This window comes from Dermacentor variabilis, chromosome 9 (assembly GCF_050947875.1).
Source record: "Dermacentor variabilis isolate Ectoservices chromosome 9, ASM5094787v1, whole genome shotgun sequence".
In the NCBI taxonomy this organism is placed as follows: domain Eukaryota; kingdom Metazoa; phylum Arthropoda; class Arachnida; order Ixodida; family Ixodidae; genus Dermacentor; species Dermacentor variabilis.
The window spans coordinates 56,293,044-56,315,559 of NC_134576.1; the positions used below are offsets into that span (position 1 = coordinate 56,293,044).

At 48.0% G+C, this 22,516-nt stretch overlaps 2 non-coding genes across 2 annotated transcripts; one reads left to right on the forward strand and one right to left on the reverse strand.

Annotated features, from left to right (window-relative positions):
* Window positions 1-548: 548 nt before the first annotated feature.
* Window positions 549-739, reverse strand: LOC142558670 (U2 spliceosomal RNA). Its single transcript, XR_012823083.1, has one exon. It is a non-coding gene; the product is annotated as a U2 spliceosomal RNA (small nuclear RNA).
* A 4,784-nt stretch (window positions 740-5,523) lies between these two features.
* On the forward strand, window positions 5,524-5,714 carry LOC142558668 (U2 spliceosomal RNA). The gene has a single exon (XR_012823082.1). It is a non-coding gene; the product is annotated as a U2 spliceosomal RNA (small nuclear RNA).
* The last annotated feature ends 16,802 nt before the right edge of the window (window positions 5,715-22,516 follow it).

Here is a 22,516-nt window from a genome sequence, read left to right on the forward strand (position 1 = left end):
TGGAGCGCCCGGTTCGCGCTAAAGCGAGAGTTTGCACGAAGGTGAATTCGTTCACCGCTGCTGCTGACGTCCTTCAACACACCACAGTTGTGACAGTGAGTGCCCGTGGTCATCCACGGGGATGTGTTCATGTTTGTTCGTACGCTCGTGACGCCATGCTTGTAAACTTAACTATAATTGTAGTGAGCGAATGTTTACTTCAATTTATATGGTCCTAAGATGTTTTTCGCTATTTTATAAAAACCCTCTACTTATGTAATGCCCCTACGGGGGACATTTAGAGTAATAAACTGGACTGGACCCTTGCTCCACACTTTGCTATCACAATTAATGTTTCGCCTATCAGACAAAACTGCGACCTTGTACTGTGACCAATTATCCCTCGTCACTGTGGGAACAGCAGTGATCAACACGAGAAGCTGCGTCATGCACCCAACGCGAGGGTGATTGAGAAGGATGATGAGCGCCGTGTTAAAAGGGTAAGGCTGCTATGCGTGTACTCTTGTGCCGTAGACAGGACGGAGAAATCAGCTCTGATTTTCGATTTCGTAGTGTGGGCTGTACCCGGTTGCAGTGCAATACCGGGACAACCCGTGGCACTGGAGAGGCAAGCCCCGTCCGAGCGCCGCCTTACAAAAATAGGATTAATATCGTCAGACCCATTACAGGGCCGTATCAGATATTAAGCTGATAAGAACAGATACTACACTTGATCTTAGCCGATAGGCCGAGAAGCGATGCTACGAGCAACGTCGCGATGTAGCCCGCTTCAAAGAAACCTACAACATGGAGCCAGTGAAGTGCGAGGTAGAACTACATTTCTCAAATAAATGGCCAAATTTAACAATAAAACAATATCGTTCCCAATATTCATAACATGTAGGCAATACAACTTTTATTTTAAAGCCCAATAAATTTTACTTATAACGTTTCCAATTCGAAACAACAATCTACGCACCATGCGTTTCAGTATGACGACCGTTTAGGTTTGTGGCGCCATCCCGTGGCTAAAATGATAACTTAGCCGTCTCGCTATGGTCACGCCGGCTTTGTTTCCATAACGGGAATCCCGTGGGCCCGCGCAAACCACGGCGCCACGGGTCCATGGCCTGTAGTGTAGGTATGGTGTATTGGAATAGACCAGTGTATCGTGCGTGCAACATTATGGGAGAACCTGTTACGCTTCTGCGATGACGTCATCACTACGGCGCTGCGATCGACCGGCGTGCCTAGCGCGGGAAATTTAAACATGCTGTGAAAAAGCCCGCATATATAAATTAAAACGGTCTCAAATCAATTGAAGTTATTATAACTCATAAAAAATAAATAGTACGAACTGTTAGGATACATCAATAAGGCCGACTAAGCTTGCACGTTTCCAACTACAGATCATGCAGCGTTCCTGATTGTATGCTCTGCGTTTCGGTTGCAGAAGCCAAACACTTGTCTACTCGTTCCGTTCGGTAAGCACGCATATGCTTTTAGCATTTCGAAACACACGGCGATAAGAAGCCCGGAAGGAGCACCTGCACTGCGCCTGGTGGGTTGCGCGGGATTCCTTTCAAGTTGCATCAGCCAGAAAGGCGGTCCCCATGTTTCACTGAAGAAAACAAACAAGCAAACTAACTAACGCGCACCCACAGACACACACACAAGGACATTTACAAATCCAGCGCTTCCCGTGCACATAAAGAATGCGCGACCGCGGCAGGAAAAACCACAGCAAGCAATCAGCGAGCTCTGTACGTACACGCATGACCTTAGCGACAACCATAACTGCTGATCCCGGAGGCCGGGTGTTGCACCCTTATTTTTCATCTTGCCAGCATTGACTCAAGGCTGCAGCGACAGATGACGCTGCAGTTGACCGGCGAGCTGTCAAGAGTTATCAAAATGTCAAGACCTTCTTTCGTTGTCAGGTACAATGAGTGGGAAAAAAACTTGGCTGGGCGTTACGTATTTGTGTACCGGAAATAATTGCACAGAGAAGAATAAAGAGTTAGTGGAATGCATAAGTGCTGATATTAAGGATTTCGGGAATGATGCTGAAATTATCCTAATAGGTGGCATGAATGCCCACATACAGGATTTAGATGACTATACCGACAACAACAGGAAGTCAATGCTAGACCTTTGTGAGCAACATAAGCCAATATATATATGGAACCACAAGAAAAAACAACAGTAAAGGGGAAGAGAAATGCAGCCATAATGAATCATAGAGCGCTATGGGGATACAATAGGTACGGGGTGCTCCGGGGTATGTGGAAAGGTGTAATGGTTCCAGGATTTACATATGGAAATGCGGTTGTTTGCTTGAAATAAGAGGCACAATGAGGGCCCGATGTGAACCAGATGTCAGTGGGTAGCCTCGCATTGGGCGCTCATGGGAACACAACAAATGAAGCTGTGCAGGGTGATATGGGCTGGACTAGTTTTCAAGTGAGGGACGCTCACAGTAAAATTTAGTATGAAGAACGACTGAGGAACATTGAAGAAAGTAAATGGGCTGGGAGAGTGTTTAGGTATCTGTACCGGGAAAACATTGATTCACAGCGGAGTAAAAGAACTAGGAAGCTTACCAGCAAGTATGCGGCCTTTAGGGTGGGCAACACAGGAACAAAAAACCAAGCGGAAAGTCAAAGTGGCTGAAATATTCTCAAGGGTGGCGGCAATGGAAAAGAAACCTGCCATGAGTAACTACTTAAGAGGAAAAAACGAAATCAGGAAAGAAAAGCAGTTATGATAACTCAAAGGGAAGCTCATTACTTTTCGAAGCGAGATCGGGATGCCTTAGAACACGCACCTATAAAGCGAGATACAAGAACGAAGAAGAAGCATGTGCTTGCTGCGGTAAAGCTAGGGAAACGATGGAGCATGTTCTATTAGAATGTGAATACATCTGCCCAGCGGTCCATTTAGGCACCACTGGCCTCCTTCCTACACTATGGTGTATTGGAATAGGGCAATGTGTCGCCCGGCGGTAAAAACGTGCCTTATTTTCTGGTCACGGCCTGGCGTGCTGGAGCTCGGATGGATGGATGGATGTTATGAGTGTCCCCTTTGGTACGGCGCGGTGGGTTTCGCCGCCATGCTCTTGCAATTATATTACCTTGTGTCCTACCTATAGGCTAAACAAGAAAAAAAACAATATGAACCCCCGCAACCAAATTTTCTGATCCCCTATTGCGAACTTTGCTTTTGTAAGTCTCCGTTTTCTGTCTTTTCCCTACTTCCACCAATCTTCCAATCGCCTCGTACGAATATCCATTGCGGAAATGTTTACTTTTCCCCTGCTCTCGCTGAACCCAAGGGCTTCCAGGAAGGAGGCCAGTGGTGCCTAAATGGACCGCTGGGCAGATGTATTCACATTCTAATAGAACATGCTCCATCGTTTCCCTAGCTTTACCGCAGCAAGCACATGCTTCTTCTTCGTTCTTGTATCTCGCTTTATAGGTGCGTGTTCTAAGGCATCCCGATCTCGCTTCGAAAAGTAATGAGCTTCCCTTTGAGTTATCATAACTGCTTTTCTTTCCTGATTTCGTTTTTTCCTCTTAAGTAGTTACTCATAGCAGGTTTCTTTTCCATTGCCGCCACCCTTGAGAATATTTCAGCCACTTTGACTTTCCGCTTGGTTTTTTGTTCCTGTGTTGCCCACCCTAAAGGCCGCATACTTGCTGGTAAGCTTCCTAGTTCTTTTACTCCGCTGTGAATCAATGTTTTCCCGGTACAGATACCTAAACACTCTCCCAGCCCATTTACTTTCTTCAATGTTCCTCAGTCGTTCTTCATACTAAATTTTACTGTGAGCGTCCCTCACTTGAAAACTAGTCCAGCCCATATCACCCTGCACAGCTTCATTTGTTGTGTTCCCATGAGCGCCCAATGCGAGGCTACCCACTGACATCTGGTTCACATCGGGCCCTCATTGTGCCTCTTATTTCAAGCAAACAACCGCATTTCCATATGTAAATCCTGGAACCATTACACCTTTCCACATACCCCGGAGCACCCCGTACCTATTGTATCCCCATAGCGCTCTATGATTCATTATGGCTGCATTTCTCTTCCCCTTTACTGTTGTTTTTTCTTGTGGTTCCATATATATATTGGCTTATGTTGCTCACAAAGGTCTAGCATTGACTTCCTGTTGTTGTCGGTATAGTCATCTAAATCCTGTATGTGGGCATTCATGCCACCTATTAGGATAATTTCAGCATCATTCCCGAAATCCTTAATATCAGCACTTATGCATTCCACTAACTCTTTATTCTTCTCTGTGCAATTATTTCCGGTACACAAATACGTAACGCCCAGCCAAGTTTTTTTCCCACTCATTGTACCTGACAACGAAAGAAGGTCTTGACATTTTGATAACTCTTGACAGCTCGCCGGTCAACTGCAGCGTCATCTGTCGCTGCAGCCTTGAGTCAATGCTGGCAAGATGAAAAATAAGGGTGCAACACCCGGCCTCCGGGATCAGCAGTTATGGTTGTCGCTAAGGTCATGCGTGTACGTACAGAGCTCGCTGATTGCTTGCTGTGGTTTTTCCTGCCGCGGTCGCGCATTCTTTATGTGCACGGGAAGCGCTGGATTTGTAAATGTCCTTGTGTGTGTGTCTGTGGGTGCGCGTTAGTTAGTTTGCTTGTTTGTTTTCTTCAGTGAAACATGGGGACCGCCTTTCTGGCTGATGCAACTTGAAAGGAATCCCGCGCAACCCACCAGGCGCAGTGCAGGTGCTCCTTCCGGGCTTCTTATCGCCGTGTGTTTCGAAATGCTAAAAGCATATGCGTGCTTACCGAACGGAACGAGTAGACAAGTGTTTGGCTTCTGCAACCGAAACGCAGAGCATACAATCAGGAACGCTGCATGATCTGTAGTTGGAAACGTGCAAGCTTAGTCGGCCTTATTGATGTATCCTAACAGTTCGTACTATTTATTTTTTATGAGTTATAATAACTTCAATTGATTTGAGACCGTTTTAATTTATATATGCGGGCTTTTTCACAGCATGTTTAAATTTCCCGCGCTAGGCACGCCGGTCGATCGCAGCGCCGTAGTGATGACGTCATCGCAGAAGCGTAACAGGTTCTCCCATAATGTTGCACGCACGATACACTGGTCTATTCCAATACACCATACCTACACTACAGGCCATGGACCCGTGGCGCCGTGGTTTGCGCGGGCCCACGGGATTCCCGTTATGGAAACAAAGCCGGCGTGACCATAGCGAGACGGCTAAGTTATCATTTTAGCCACGGGATGGCGCCACAAACCTAAACGGTCGTCATACTGAAACGCATGGTGCGTAGATTGTTGTTTCGAATTGGAAACGTTATAAGTAAAATTTATTGGGCTTTAAAATAAAAGTTGTATTGCCTACATGTTATGAATATTGGGAACGATATTGTTTTATTGTTAAATTTGGCCATTTATTTGAGAAATGTAGTTCTACCTCGCACTTCAATGGCTCCATGTTGTAGGTTTCTTTGAAGCGGGCTACATCGCGACGTTGCTCGTAGCATCGCTTCTCGGCCTATCGGCTAAGATCAAGTGTAGTATCTGTTCTTATCAGCTTAATATCTGATACGGCCCTGTAATGGGTCTGACGATATTAATCCTATTTTTGTAAGGCGGCGCTCGGACGGGGCTTGCCTCTCCAGTGCCACGGGTTGTCCCGGTATTGCACTGCAACCGGGTACAGCCCACACTATGAAATCGAAAATCAGAGCTGATTTCTCCGTCCTGTCTACGGCACAAGAGTACACGCATAGCAGCCTTACCCTTTTAACACGGCGCTCATCATCCTTCTCAATCACCCTCGCGTTGGGTGCATGGCGCAGCTTCTCGTGTTGATCACTGCTGTTCCCACAGTGACGAGGGATAATTGGTCACAGTACAAGGTCGCAGTTTTGTCTGATAGGCGAAACATTAATTGTGATAGCAAAGTATGGAGCAAGGGTCCAGTCCAGTTTATTACTCTAAATGTCCCCGTAGGGGCATTACATAAGTAGAGGGTTTTTATAAAATAGCGAAAAACATCTTAGGACCATATAAATTGAAGTAAACATTCGCTCACTACAATTATAGTTAAGTTTACAAGCATGGCGTCACGAGCGTACGAACAAACATGAACACATCCCCGTGGATGACCACGGGCACTCACTGTCACAACTGTGGTGTGTTGAAGGACGTCAGCAGCAGCGGTGAACGAATTCACCTTCGTGCAAACTCTCGCTTTAGCGCGAACCGGGCGCTCCAGGACACAGCACACACGAAGCCATCAGCGATTTCGTGTCGCTAGCATTTTGCTTCCATCGCAGAATAATTTCAAGATTTCAAGCGTGCGGCCGCTTTCAGCCTCGCCTTGTGCAACTTCGTCCGGAGTAGGAGACGCGCATTTATAAGCCCCCCCTCCACCCCTAACCTCGCGCACTCATGAAGCGCCGCGCATGAAGACACCATCTTCTCCTCACCCTCGCACACTTTCCCGCGCGCCTATCGCACGCATAGGCGTGCGGCCGCGATCTTATCGCACTTCGACTCGATAAGGAACTTCACGGCGACGGCGGCGGAAATCAGCCTTGACCGTGCATGCAATTGTCATACCAATAAAACGCTGCATAGCGCTCTCCAGCTAGGCACGCTCCGAACAGAGAGCTGCACACGGTGCAGAATATGTCGATACGAATGCGCGATATGCTGCGCCGACACCGCACAATTAAGCCAGGTGAAATCCCCGCTGAATTTCCCGCTAGATGTGACGACCCTGCTCCGCTTCGGAGGCCGTTCTCATTAGCGCGGGGCCCCAAATGTGATGAGGTGCTTTCGGAAACAACCGCATGTAATTTAGCCTTCTCCGCCCCTGGCAAATTTCATTTATTGCCTCGGTACTTCTTCGCGCGGTGCCAGTAAAGTTAAGGTGTATTCAAATAGCGCTTAAAAATTAAACACACTCCGTCACGTTGAGGTTTAACTTACATGGTGATCTGTGGACAAGGCGTTACAAAAACTTGTACATCATTATATCGAGGATTTCGTTAGATTGGAGTAAATTATATAGGGGTTTAAGATACATAATCGTGTTGGGTCGTAACTAAAGCGCCAACTGCGCTAAAAAGTGAATCCACATTGTGTTAACGGTCTATCTTATTTTATTTATTTTTTAGAGCGCGGCTCTTTGGCGTCCGTTCCTGGGTTTCGCGTCGTCGTCGGCCTCGTAACCAGCTCCGCCCCCCTTTCATCCCCCCAGCGCTAGCAGCGACCGACTGATACCGCTGGATGCCGCTGACGCCGCTAGAGAGTCAAGATAACGTGACTGCATAGAACACCGTCGCCGCCATGCAGAAAGAGGAGGAAAGGGTCCCCCCCCCCTGTTCTTGTGTGGCGGATAGGGTGCACTTCAGTTGCCGACGCGCCGGTTATTCGTTGTCCCTGAAACCAACTCCGCAGCTGGGGTTGACTCACTATCGGCGTCAGCGGCATCAGTCAGTCGCTGCTATCTCTTCCCTCTCCCTTTATCGTGTTGTCCGCTTGCTGCGCGCGCTTCTGCCCCCATCGTTTGCCGCTGGGTGTACACGCCGCCCCCCTCCCCCCTCTTCCTGCGAGTCTCCGGTTGTCAAAGCGCCGGCTCGAACTTAATTCCTTTCTTCGCTCCTCCTCCAATGCAACCCCTGTGCGGTGGCAATCAGAGAGCCAGATCGGTGGCGGCTTGACATAAAGACAAACAGCAATTTCCTAACACTTATGCGGGAGAACATCCCGTTCCTCTCGCTCGTAACGCGTCCCACGGCTGTGACAACCTCGCGAGGCACTTGTATAGATCTCGTCTTTGAGAATCAAGCATTGGTGTACCAAGTCGAACATATATCAGTCTATTTCTCCGACCACAAAGCTTCCTTCATGACTGTCAAGAACTGTTAGTGGAGTCTTTGTTAAAGGGATACGTGTGAAAAAAAAAAAAATTCTGTGATAGCGCATACATGTGTTGCTCGATTTCTTGGCCTCAATCTATCGAAAAGGTGAAACAGCTTATTTGCTGCGCTCAAATTTCGCATTAGGAAGTAACGTAATCGTCGGTAATTTTTTTTTCATTGTTTTTGCGCTTCGTCAGAGGCTCGGAAGAATATTCGCCGACCAACGTCATCGCTGGGATTGACCACTCTGCACTCCGCCTGATAAGAATGCAAAGGGAAATGTAACATTACTTGTACACGCGCCAAAACTGGCCGAAATCACCTTTTTAACTGCCGAGATATTTGGGGTTGCTGAAAACCTTAAGAATCTAGAGGACAAAATAACAAACATGAAAAAGCCACGCAGGCGGCGCCTTATACGCATGAAACATTGCACTTTTGTGGCAAGCAGCATATCATTCACGTGGTATTTCCTGCCCCCAACTAGCCCGCCCATCTTCTCCCTTCAATAGCCGCAGCAGCTTATGTATAATATACATGTCAAAACAACCACACTCATCCATTCGTCAAAGCAGCTTGCACGGTACTAGTATATAGGACATACCATTGTCCTGTGGAAAGCATACATTGGTGAAACAGAATGGGGCGTAAATGACCATTTAAATACATTTACGCCATTATTGTGCACTTCTTTCTTGCCTGTATATCATTATCGTCGTATTTCTTCATTGCCTGCGCGTGGTCATCATCGTGGGTTGCGCTTTGGTCTTTTTTGAGTATCTTGATTGGGTTATAGAATGGTTGGCCTAACGTACGGCTGCCTCGTAATAAAAGAAAAAAAATAACTAAAACATGAAATTGGCTGACTACGTGAAGTCTTGTGGTTATAAGTTCATTGTTTTCATACGGAGAGACTTGGTAAAAGCTGGAATGAGCATGCCTCTATTACGGGGGGGCATGAATTGCCATTCTTTTTCTGTTGCATGCGAAATAGATGTGACTTTTTAAAGCACACACGACTAACAGACAGTCAACTTTTTCTATCTTTTTTGCCAACACTAATGCAGGTGTGTGCACCAGTGATATGCATTTTTACGTCGTTCTGAAATAAACAGTTGACAGTATGGTGTCTGTCCATTTATTTTGGGATGTTTTCAAAGTCTCAAGGTGGAACCGCATGGCGCGATTTCAGGCGCGGTTGACGCGCGGATGGTGGGACGCGCGCGTCATTTTGACGCGTGCTCAGCAGGATCCGTCACGAAATCGCGCCGCCGCGTGCTGCTGCTCGGAGTAGAAAAAAACGCGGCGCGTCCACCAATCAGAGTTCAGGTAAGTCACGTGGCATTTGGTCACGTGGCATTTTGGTTCTTTTTTTGCCACCAGATGGCCCTGCTCTCTGCACATCTCTAGAGTTACTGTATATGCTACCACAGGTAGCAGAGTTGCGCGTAGGTCCGCCATCTTGCCTAGGAAGCAACCAAATCTATGCGGCGAAGCCGCACTCCGTTTTTGCTGGCGGCATGCCTACCGTATCGTCAATCGACCGGTGGTGGCTTTGCATCGCTTTTGGACTGCTTGTCGGCCTAATCGCTACAAAGCGCATCGAAACAGCTGACTGCATAAGATCGTCAAGAAAAAGGCGCCGAGATCGGTCGCCACCGAAGCTTCGGCCTAGCGTATCCGCCGAGTCCGTCTGCACGCTCTCGGCGCGCCTAGGCTCAGGAATCAAGAAGTCTAACACGGATAAATCACTCTATACTTCAGCTTTCGCATCGGTGTTCTTAAATAAACCATTTTTCATGTTTACAGCGCCAGCACAAGTAGCGATGAGCGCCGATGTGACGCGTCATAAACACAGGTATATATGTGCTGTCGAGGAAGGCTCCCGGCACTAGCCCGCGCTTCTCTGACGAAGATATATGACTAGACAGACGTGTCGACTGAAAGGCATCACTGAACTAAGAAAACGTTGCATATCCTTCGCGTGAAGAACAAGAAACAGCTATCCAAATCAGTAGTAACAGCCCATACGGCGTCTCGGGTCGGCGGTTCATTTAGGACTTTTTTCAAAGGTAAAATGCCAGTCGCAAGTGAAAATAGATGTTGTGGCACTTCCGAGCATGCTACTGAATACGGACAGCAAAATTTTCTTTGTGGTACAGGCGTGAATTTTATATGCAGGGCGATAGCGCATCTACCATGACTGAGCGAGACATCTCTGAAATTAAAATTGCTTCTCGATCCTTGACATGGCAGATTATCCACTCCTATTCTCCTCCTGGCGTGCGTGGCGCAGTGGTGAAGTATCGGGCTTGGGACCTGTAGGTCCGACGATCGAATCCTGGTCAGAGCTTTTTCTTTTTTTTTTAATGCACCAAATCGCTCTCTGTTGCTTTTTGTATTCCAACAAAATATATACAGTGTCCAGGCACCGCGTATTTAACGCGCTACAGTTATTTTTCGCACCAGTACTCAGTGCCTCTGAGTACGCCGGGCCTGCCCAGCATCCAGCGCGCGGCACTGGGCCCATAATCCGGCGCTGCACTGAACACTGGATAGTGGGTACTCGGTTTTGCATTAGAGATACCTGCTTATGTGCCAAACCTCTCAACGTGTAGGCACTCTAAAACATTACTGGTGAATCAATGACCCACCATTAGTATTTCGACACTGGTACCCCATTAGACTTGCTGCAGAAACGTACCCACCTACTAGCAGGCACTGAATATCAGCCACACTGGATATCAGCCACACCTGCAAGAACCACTTCATTATGTGCCTTTTCACTGCAGGGATTCCAAAAGTAACCTTCTGTGGGAGTGTAGTGAAGGTTTTTCTCTCACAGGATTGACATAGCTACATTGACATAGCTATATAGCTAGCTCTCCGCAGCTAGCCCGCACGCGAACAGCGAACGCCAAGGTCGGCCGGATTCGCTTTGAATTTGACTGGCGATAACTCGTGTCAATCCAGTTCGCTGCAGCGGCGGCGTCGTGAAATACAAAAATTGGCCCGAGCATCTGCTTCTCTGCAATGCACGGTTGCTTGACGACCACGTGATGACGCTCTGCCAATAGAAGCGCTAGCGGTGTGATAAAACAGACGCGCAACTCTGCTACCTGTGGTAGCATATACAGTAATTCTATGCTTCTCGACGGAACCTCCTTGGCGGAATTTTTTTTTTCTCTCGGAAGAAGTGGCGCGCGCGTGAAGGAAAATATGTGCTACCGTGATTTCGTTCGCGCATCGTGTTGGTTCGCGCATCGTGCTCACCTAAAATGAACAAAGCAACCTTCAACGAGGCCCTAATAACTAAAGTGGAGAAGCGTCGCGTCTCATCGCTAATACTGGCAAGACAATTTTCTAATAATATTAACAGTGTATGGTGCTCGCTCTCTTCTCAACCACGCAGGCCGCACCCACATGTACCTCCTGACCCGCATTTTTTCTTGCTTCAGTATCAGCATTCCCCTTAATAGTAGCAATCGCCTCTTCCGCTCGGTAGTAAGCAGCCGACCCTCCTTTGTATATGTGAAGTTGTAAACAAGCAGCGGCTTCTCAGCATGTGGAAGGTACATAGTCGCAGTTTCGCACACAATATTGCTGCTTGAAATTAAGTTTGATAAGTACACTTCGGGAAGAAATGTCGCTGTATAATTACGCTCAGACTATTTTTATTGTAATGTTCTGTAAGTTTAAGGGCATATTATCTATGCGGTAACAGAGACAATACATGTCGTTGAGAGTTATGTTGTCTGGCAACCCGGAAAACGCCGCGCGAAAGCGCCGCTTCTTTGTTTCGTACGGGTGCTCGCGCGTCGGCGGCAACGCGGGCGTTTGCCGCCCGTCGCGTTTTTCGCTCGCGAAAAACGCTCCATGCGGTTCCAGCTTCATGGTGGTGAACACGGCGCAAGGAATGCTTGAGTTAGCAAAAGCCTTTTTCGGGCGTGAGCACAATAAAAATACATATATCAAGAAAGCATGCGTTACAAACCCAATAGCGAAAAAGAACTAACACACGACAAACTCTCCACAAAGCGAGTTAATTGAGAATGTTGTCTAAAGGCCCAACACACGACGTGTTATGAAGTTCAAACTATTTACATCAAGTCCAACGACGTAGCCGCGTAGCCTCGTTGTCGCTGTTTCCAACGACACGTTGTTGGGCCCGTCGATGCGTCGTGGACTCAAACGTCGCTGCGTCCGACGTTCGTCCCTCTGTTGACCGGGTCAGGGAGACAGGGCAGTGACGTGACAGAGGCGCCTGTATCGCCCGGTCGACTCCTCTTAGCCTGCGTATCGAAGCCGCAGGTAGTCCGGCAAAGGGCTCCGTCAGCCTGCAGCTGTGCGGTCTCCGGTAGAGTGCCCGCTCAGCTCGCGAGTCGCGGCCGGGCAGCTGAAGATCAGCTTCCACTGGGTTGCCGCCGTCTCCGGACAGGGCCTCCAGCGAACAAAAAGAGACACGTAGCCGAAGAGAGCGGCCGCACTCTTCGGCTACGTGTCTCCTTTTGTCTTGTCTTGTCTTGTGTGTTCAACTGTGGTGCGTACCCACTAAGGGGGATTCGCCAAGAAGCAGGCGGTTCCCGTGGGCCACGTAGCTCTGCGTGAACTTTTGCACTGCTTCTTCTTTCATATATAGTGTTCTTTTTATTCGGAGTCTCTAATTTTCTACAACTTCCTCACTGCTCAGGCTGTCCACCTCGTGCTAGCGAATGTAAGACAATTCATGCTTAGAGCCATAATTCCCCATACACATCTCTGTCTCATGGCACCAACGCTGGCCCAGAGCCTGCCAGAGGGTTGCCTCAGAGGCCACAATCGAATGGACGCTGTTTCACAGCGTTTCTTCGCATCTATTCTGTGCGAATCTCGAAGGTGTTGTCGCTGCCGGTGGCTGCTTTTGCCAGATGGCGCCACAATAGAAAATCACCCATGCGCCCTCGCGCGGTTAGGGATTATTTTCGTATATTTTCTCGCTCACCAGCTCATGCCTTAGCAGGTCGTCGTGTTCGGTGGTTCTGCGCGACTCATGCTGCCTTTGAGTGCAAACGATGTAAACCGTGAATGACGCCATGTATGTAGCTTGCCCTTGCTGCTCCTGAAGGTTTTCTATCTGCGCTTGTGGGGTTCCCGTGAAGACCACTTCCTCGTCATTTTCTTCTTTTACGTGCTGTCGTTTTCAGGAGGTCTGGTAAGTGCAGTCTTACTTTGTCATAACTTGCTGTGCAGCGAATCCGTTTTTTATTTTTGTTTTCCTTTAAAGGGACCCTGAAACGATTATGACGATTTTCTACAAACGTACTGAGTCGTTAGAGTAGGTCATTCTGATCATTAATTGACACATCTAAGTGCTCTGCGTAACGCGTGTAATTTATTATAAGGTTTTAAAAATGCACATCGCTGCCGATCTCAGCACACTGCTCGGCAGAATTTTAAGCCGCCCCTACCCATATGACCGAAATCAGCCATATGACGTCAGTGAGGCGAGCTATCCGATCGGCTGACCAGAGCGCGTGATCGATAATTTTTCCAACTTTATGGTAAACAAATGATGTTCGTAATAGTTGGAATGTTAGTTATTTCGTTTTTATAAAAAGAGAGTAATATAGAGAGAATGCACAGGAACAATTTTTCAGTACACTTAAGCACTTCCGGCACACAGCAAGTGTCGCCTGCATGTGTTTCAACGTGCTCCGTCTTTGACGAGTGCTCCGCCGTCAGTATCGGTTTGTCTTTTCGCGAGCGCTTTGATTCGACTTTGTTGAGTTGTGGACTGCAGACGTAGCGACGGGCAATACGTCAAGCTGTGACATCGTGTCCCTCTGCAAGACAGTACACGAGCTGACTGGCTGCAGCGCATCGGACTGCCGCTATCCGATCGGCGCCAGGATTTGTGCGATTGCGGCCGTCACTTTACAACGGAAGATTACTAACGCAATAGCGTTTCGCGAATCCGGTATTAGGGTAAATGCAAGCGCAAAGGGACAGGGCCTGGCCGTGTCCCCTTGGGTGTCGTTTGAGGTGATGAACAGAAGCGCAAATGTGAATGGCCTGCACGGTGCAGCCACCTGGTGGCATAGAGCTCAACCACACACGGTAGCAGTAACAAAATATATTCTTCTTTGCTGCTGGTGTAAATTTTTAGCAGGAGTGTAATCGTTAACACGCTGTTTTTGTAAATGTTTAAAATATTTTACACTTGGTTACAGCAATATTAGCTCTTTGTTTGGCTGGTTAAGCTCTGCCCCAACGGGTGGCTGGACCGTGGAGGCAGGCACCCGTATCAAGCAGCTCACGTCCGTCTACGTTAAAGTTCCTTCATCAGCTTGAGTTTATGCCTCCACCGTTCCGCCGAAATATTCAGGTAATGTGTGATTACCGGAATACCAGACACGTTCGGCGCTACGACTGAATGCTTGCAACGCACGCTGCTTCGATAGCTTTCGCTAGGGGTCGACGGCCAAGTGGCTAGCGGAGAGGTTTCTCGCGGTCGAGGGCGGGTTTCAAAACAACCGGAAGTGGACGATGTGACGTCGCATCGTGACGCAGAGCCAGTGAAGGCGGAGCTTAGCCCCGATCGCTCGGCGAACGAGTTGAGGAGGAAAAGCATGGCTAGGGAGGAGGGTAACTTGTAATCGCTTGTAGCTCCATTAATACGTAACGCTTCACTTAAATTGTGGTGCGAATGTTCTACTTAAGCTGTACCCTACGCGTTTACAAAATTTGTCCAAGCCGTTTCAGGGGCCCTTTAATACGCTGCATGCACAATGAATGCAATAAGCTCTATCCGCGAGACGGCGGCGGAATCTACAGGGCCGCCGCGCCATATTGCTCTTCGTGTCATTTCCGCAGTGAAAGAGACACACTGGAACAATATCTTGCTCGAACTTGTGATGCATATTGTTGAAGCAACCTTGCAGATGTAATCAGTGGACCATATATTAACGCGCAAGAGGTGGTGCTTCGTGCCGTAGGTGCTTGCCTATTTAAGAGAATGTCTACTATGGTCTGTACGTGAAAAAGAAAATGGCGGCATTATGTTCGAACGTTCAGTGTTTGGCCCCAAGAGTCAAGCAAGAAACAAGCTGTGCGACCAGAAAGTTGTCCAGCTTAGGTTCTCCATTCCTCGTGTGATCAAGCATCGCTGCCAAAAAACCGGGAAGGCTATCAGCAACGACAAGCCTGGAGAGGTTTGGCGTCATGAACCACCGGGGACACGGATCACACCTTGCCAATTAAGAAGTCTCCAGTAAACAGTGCGTTTTTCGCGTTTTACAGCCTGTGGCGGCAGTACGAGACTGCCGCCGCAGGCTGTCATAATATGTTTTTTCACGTGGTTACTTTTGTTTTGTTGCTTGGTTTTGTGTTGTCTCTTCATGTCAGATGGTTCGCGGAGTGTATAAGTAGCCTTCTGAGTCACAATATAACCCGTCAGTTGGAAGTTAGCGCTCACCCTGTTCTCCGTCCACCTTCCTTTGTTTGGTCGTTCTGAGCTGCGATACAAGCCTTAAAAAGTCCTTCCTTGCGTTCTCCCATACCGGACCTCGACAATCGCGTGATGCACACGTCGTGGGTCTCGCCTACCTTTTTAACGCTTCCTGTGCTTCTTAAAGCTCCTCCACCCACGTTTCCGCCGACCAGGTTAAGTACCGCCAACCTGCCCTCCTTCTCCACGCTCCTCTCTCGCACTCACCCCCTTAGCTTACGGCTTCAAGCGGAACTTACGTAGCTGCAGCTTCCTGTTCCGAGTGGACGTGACACTGTTTTTTAGCGTTGTTCACTTTCGCGCCGCTGGAGAGGCTTTAATTGCGCGAGCTGCGATTGAAACTGTGAATGCGATTCCATCCAAAAACCACCGCCTACTGTAACCTGCGATCTGCTCGTGTTCGCTGCTTCGCGTCAACCTGCGACGGGTTGTGGCACGAGCGACAACGTACAGAGGAATATAGTGCCTGGGCGCTTGGAGACCACTGCCGTTTTTCGTGCATTTGCACAACAGCGACCGCGAACTACTATTTCAGCGGAATACAACAGCTTGTACCCTTTGCATTTTTCTAATGGTGACTGCCACAGCTCTGCTAAGCACGCGCGGGCGTCTCACCATCGCCTAACAGCAGTCAAAGTGGAAATTCCCACAGCGCAACTCCAGGAAGCGGAAACGCCGGAACCGGAAATTTTCAAACCAGGAATGCCGGAACCGGATTTGGTGTGAGGGGAAAACGGCGCACAACAAAGCTTGTCGCTACTTAAGAAAGAGGCGCGTAGATGCAGGGTCTTTAGTGCTTCTTCTTTCGAATTTCCCATTGCTGCTGCTGATATCGGAACCCCGGTATCGGAGGGGGGAGGGGGGGAGTCCCACAGGGAATCGGAGAGGAGAGTTCGCGCGGCAAACTGACGCGCACCGCACTGCGTCGAATGCGCACAATGCCCTCTGGAGCTCCCTAAGCTTCGCCGCGTTAGCTTCTTCACAGCTGTAATTATCCGTGACTCCCCTCAAGAGCATTGCAGAAACTGCATCGTTTCCCTTTCCACGAACGCGCCAGTCCAGAGGGGACGTAAATAGAGCAGTATGGAGAAGTGCCGGTTCGCATACAAAGGAGGTTGAGGGGTAACGTGGATAAGCTCAAGCTCTAGGCAAGGTATAGTACGTCCCTGCTATTTCTGAAAAATAAACACCATGAAACACGGCCGGTCTCTAGGGCAGCGCGCGCTTTCCTTCTTACGGCCTTCGCATTCGCCGCGGAAGCAATGGGAGTTTTTCTCCAAGAGTTGCGCCTTTCGCCGCCGCCAGGGGCCCGACGACCCTAGTGCTAGGGACCGCTCTCTGCCCGCCTGCTTCTGCGCCGGCGGGTGGTGATCGCCTGGTTTCATGCTGTTTTTCCGCTGCTTCTTGTTCAGCGATTTACCGAAACGAAAGAAAACAAAAAGCAAATGATGTATCTACATGTCAGCCAATAAGTTCACACGTGAACGGAGTTTTCATACAAAAATTCGAACCATAGGAACATCAAAGGTCCAATCACTCTCGTTCCTGAAAGGTATGACAGGGAAATGACAGATGTTGCGGTCTGAAATGCCGAAGGTCGTATTTCGGTCAATTTCTTGCATGTCTCATAGTCCATGTCGAAGTTAGGTGCTGGCAGAGAATTTAGGTAATGCGCAGGTTAACGGAATGGTTTATGGGGGTTTAACGTCCCAAGGCGACTCGGGCTATGAGGGGCGCCAATGTGAAGGGCTCTGGAAATTTCGACCACCTGGCGTTCTTCAACGTGCACAGACACTGCACCGTACACGGGCCTCTAGAATTTCGCCTTCATAGAAATGGCTAAGTAGCTTAGCACTCCAACCACTGAGCCATCGCGGCGGATTCATATAAGTTTCAATGCCACCATATTCATTGCTTTCTTTTTCTGGTCACATTGTCAGGAATAGGGGTTATAGTCTCCTGACTCGGCTACCTGACGACGCCATTGTCGCCCCTGCTTCCGCGAACGGCATTCCTCGCAGCTGCGTGTCGAATTGTGTCTCGAATTCCGACTCATCCGCCTTTACGTTGGTTTTCTCAGAATCCTCCCAAGGTCCGAATTCGCCGACGTTAACAATGTGCAGAAAAGCCTGCCAACTTGACTTCCCTCTTATGTGCGAAGCGCAAACGTCACTGTTGGTCTGCGCTTGCTTTTTTTTTTCCGAGCCTCGCATATTTCTCTCTTGGACGCGGAGTGTTTTCATCGCACTGTGTGCCGGCAGGCAGCGTGGCCTTTAGTGTTGTGAGGGCTGGTGCACCTTTCTACTCGTTTCTTCCACGGATGAAGTTATTTGCTGTGCGACGGTGTTGATTGCCTGCCGTTGATCATCCAACGCGGCGATGGTGTACTGCTGCGTGCCGCTTTGCAAGTCGCAGTTGGGTAAAACTCAGGGCGTTTCTTTTCATCCATTCCCGACTGATTCAGACCTGTTTGCAAAGTGGCTCAAAAAAATCCCAAGAGAAAATTTTGTCTTCAACGACAAGTCGGCATCGAGTGTGGTTTGCAGCCGGCATTTCCTCGCGAGTGACTACGTTTAAGGGTGCCGCATCAGAAAACTTTTGCCTGGTGCTGTGCCAACCGTGTTCGATGAGGGCCCGTGCTACCTGGTGCCCAGTGTGAAAAACTAAACCGACTGAATCTGCAATAGATGCGCGTCAGTCGCGATGCTATATATATGTAGAGTGTTTTAGCCAACTGATATGTTCTGAACGTAAAACACATTGAAGTTATGAATCTGAGCGCACCGCATTGGACACCTTGAATTTAGCTGTGAATAAATTTGTTTTTGTTTCTCTGAATCCGTCCAGCGTCATGAATTCATGCTAAATCCGCTTTCTTGCAAAACAAAAACGGCAGCGCTTGAGATTTCAGGAGCTATATTTTATACGCTTTGGAATTCTTAGGAATCTGTCATATAAACGCTTCAGGTCGCTTATATTTCTACACACTGGTTAAAACCCGTCAGTAGGCAAACTTAAGAGGCTGATAGATTTGTTTCTCTCCAAATTTAACGGGTAGAAAGTGTTGACGTGAGTGTAACAAAGCCTCATGCGACCATGCAGTCATACTGAAGAAGAGCACGCGATGGCGCGCGGTAGTTATTCTGTTGTTTATAACTCTCAGCTGTCACATCGAAGAGGCTGATTGCGTGGTCTTTGCATAATGCATAGGGGTGAAATATCAGGACCTGACGGTTACCACTCAGGCGGGACGAACTCGGAGCGGGCGCGCGTTCTCCTTCCGCGTGAACGGCGTTCGCAGCGGCGGAGCAGTGGGGAAGTGGCGACTAGAGTTACTGTATATGCTACCGTAGGTAGCAGAGTTGCGCGTAGGTCCGCCATCTTGCCTGAGAAGCAACCAAGGCTATGCGGCGAAGCCGCACTCCGTTTTTGCAGGCGACATGCCTAGCGTATTGACGATCGACCGTGGGCGCTTTTGCATCGCTGTGCACCGCTTTTCCGCCTAATCGCAAACAAAGCGCATCGAAACAGATGACTGGATTAGATTGTGAAGAAAAAGGCGCTGCCCTTTTTTAGCGCGCGGCGTAAGATGCAGCGCGTATATTAGTTGTTTTTTGGACTTGCATTCACCTGTGCACTTTCTCCGCCCTAATAACGCATGGGCACTCGCGTATCTAGAATAGATTGTGTATTCTATATACGCCGATCAGATGCAGCATTCGTGAACCGCGACGGTAACGATTAGATCGCACCGAATAAACTTAGGGAATATGGTGATGTTATTTTGTAGATGCCGGAAATCCTACAAAAAGTTTTGTGCGAAAAAGCCACTTCAGAAGGTAATATAAGGTTCGAATTAACAGCGTATTAAAAACTGGACAAACGTTAGTAATTGAGGTGAACAATCAGATACATTAATAACTTTCATTCGCTTGAATACTGCTTGGCACTCAGGTTTTGTTTCAACAGAGATAAATACGCTACTAAGAGCAGTGCAGTGCTCTTTTAGCATGTAAACAGTAACAGAAAGCACCGAGCCGCAACTGCCCCTTTTTTTGGCAATAAAATCACAATGCGAATTTCAGAGAAAAAAAACAAGAACACTAGTGTATGTGCGTGCAAATATTTTGATGTAGTGACCTTTATCAATTGGTGCTCTTTTACAAAGGGAACTGTACTAAATATAATGAGGCCCATACTTGCTTATGTGCCATAGCTCTCGACATGTAGCCAGTCTAAAATATTACTGGTCAATCAGTGACCAACCATTCATATTTCGACTCTGGTACCCCATTAGATATTGTGTAGGAACATATCTATCTACCAGCAAGCAATGGATATCAGCTACACCGGGAAGTGTGACTTCATTACGTGCCTTTTCACTGCAGGGATTCCAAAAGTAGCCTTCTGTGGGAGTGTAGCGAAAGTTTTTCTCGCAGGATTGACATAGCTACATTATAGGGAATAATTCAAAACACAGTTAGGCCCTTACCGTATGTTAATTGACGACATTCATTCCTCTTGCATCCTGCTTCACATAAGCTGTAGCAGATTAAATATTGCCACGTGGTGGTGACGTTGAATAACACAGTAGCAATACTGTGAACAAGAAAACTAACTTTTATTGGGCGAACCTGTGCCCACAAAACAGGCTACACTTATAGCGCAACGATAGCGGCGAACACGCTCGGCGATCGTCGAAAATATGATCAGTGGGTCAAGCGCGTCGGCTTTTATGCAGCAGTCATCGAATGTTCCAGACTAATCGTTGGGACCCGCATGCCTTCTACAAAGTTCTACACCATTCGCGTCAAGCGATGAAATCAGATAACACAAGGTTCGGCGACAACAGACAGCCGAGTAGAAGCATCGATAACTTTCCAGAAACGTCGGATACATGCAGGCGCGTCCCTCGCTGTGCGATTACATTTGTTAAGCGGCGAAACGTGGTCGCCCGATAAAGATAAGTACACGTGTCAATATATTTACTTAGTAGTAACCTCTTTCATATTCAGAAACAACCCAAGCAGTGCATAATCATGAAAATGTGAGCTGGCTTTTTTTACGACACTTCTGGGAAAGCAGTGTGGTGCATCACATGCAGAAAACTGGTAATTCCAGCTAAATCTCCTGTATAGCTCTACGTGCTTCCATTATTTTTTAAAAAATCCAGACTTGCAGAATATTCCAGCTGTGAATTTTTTAGCGCACCCCAAAAAGCACGTAGCTGTTAGTCAAGCAATTTCATCTCATACACACTTGGCGCAATAGGCAGTTGGCTGAAAATTTGTTTGTTCAGGTGTCTTTACCTGAACACCCTTCACTAGTTTTACAAAGGAAGAAAAACAATTACTGCAGTAAGGTTTCACGAGGCAGGCCGACGAAACAAACGTGAGATGCGCTGCGCACGTTGCGTTGTTGCTACGCAGCTAGCACGCACGTGGACAGCGAATGGCAAGATCGGCCGGATTGGATTTGAATTTGACTGGCGATAACTTGCGTCAATTCAGTTCGCTGCAGCGGCGGCGTCGGGAAATACAAAAAAATTGGCCCGAACATCTGCTTCTCCGCAATGCACGGTTGCTTGGCTACCACGTGATGACGCTCTGCCAATAGATGCGGTAGCGGCGTGATAAAACAGCCGCGCAACTCTGCTACCTGCGGTAGCACATACAGTAATTCTAGTGGCGACCCCACCTCGATGCAGTGCAGTGGGAGGCGGAAACAGACCCCGTTGCGAAGGCCCTAAGAAGAGAAGCGCGCTCACCCCTCGAGACCGGCCGTGACAGGGCGCTGAAGCTTTGCCTGTTGTGCGCAAGATGGCGCTTACTATTTTTCAAACCGCGGTAGGGATAAACAAAGGGCAGATGTACATGGAAAAGCACGAACAGTCTCATAGCAAAAGGGCGAAGAGATGCTGCGATAATACACCTTAGGCCACTGGAGGGGGGGGGGGGGTTTCAACAGGTATGAGGTACTGAGATGTACTTGAAAATGAATAATGGTGCCGCGGCTTACTTTCCGGAATGCAGTCCTGTGCTTAAGGGCAGAAGTTCAGTCGAGACTAGAAGTCTTGACTGAACTTCTGCCTTCTGATCAGAGAGCTGTTGGAAGATTAGCACTAGGTGCACACGGGAAAACCACAAACGAGGCAGTACAGGGGGATTTGGGCTAGGCATAGTTCGAAGCACGGGAAGCTCAGAGTAAAATACTATGCGAAAAATGCCTGAGGGAATTGGGCGATAACAGGTGGGCACCTAAGGTATTTAAATACCTATACAGAAAGAGCGCTGACTCACAATGGCGGAAAAGAACTAGAAAGATAGCCAATAAGTATGCAAGACACGAGGACGGAGAAAAACAGCGTATTAAACGATAGGTTAAAAACGCGGGAGGGAAAAATTAGATAAATTCAATGGAAAAGAAAGATAGTGTTGAACTATATCGATACTGGAAACAGCAGAACAGAAAGGAAGCGTTTCATGATGACGCAACAGGCAGCGCCCTACTCTTTGAGGCTAGGTCAGGATGTCTTAGAATGCGCAGCGATAAAAAGAAATTTAACGAAGAAGGAGACACATGTACTCTGTGTGGTAAATCTGTTGATGCAATAGAACACATCATACTAAAATGAGATGGTATCCATCCCGATGTCTATGCGGGCACAGTCAGACTTCCTGAGGCCCTAGGGTTTAGAGATAGCAATAGTCATGTAAATAAATATGCGGTGGAAATTAGCAAAAAGCAATTGGGAGATTGGTGGCTCAAGAGCAGAGAGGTGACATCAAGGTAAACGTGTAGGAAGAAGTATTTAAAGAAAATGGTGCATTTTAATAACTTGCAACACAGTTAAACAAAAATAATAACTGTGCACGGTGGCAACTTCCAACACCCCATTTCAAAGGGGACGGTGTTACCTTCCATCCATCCACCGACCAATGGATTATGCGGATGTATGTACCAAAACCACAAACGGATTATGAGGCGCGCCGTAGTGGCGGACTCCGGATTAATTTTGGCACCGTGATATTCTTTAACGTGTCCCGAAATCTAAGTGCATGGGCGTTTTCCATTTCGCCCCCGTCGAAATCGGACTGGCGCGGTTGTGATTAAA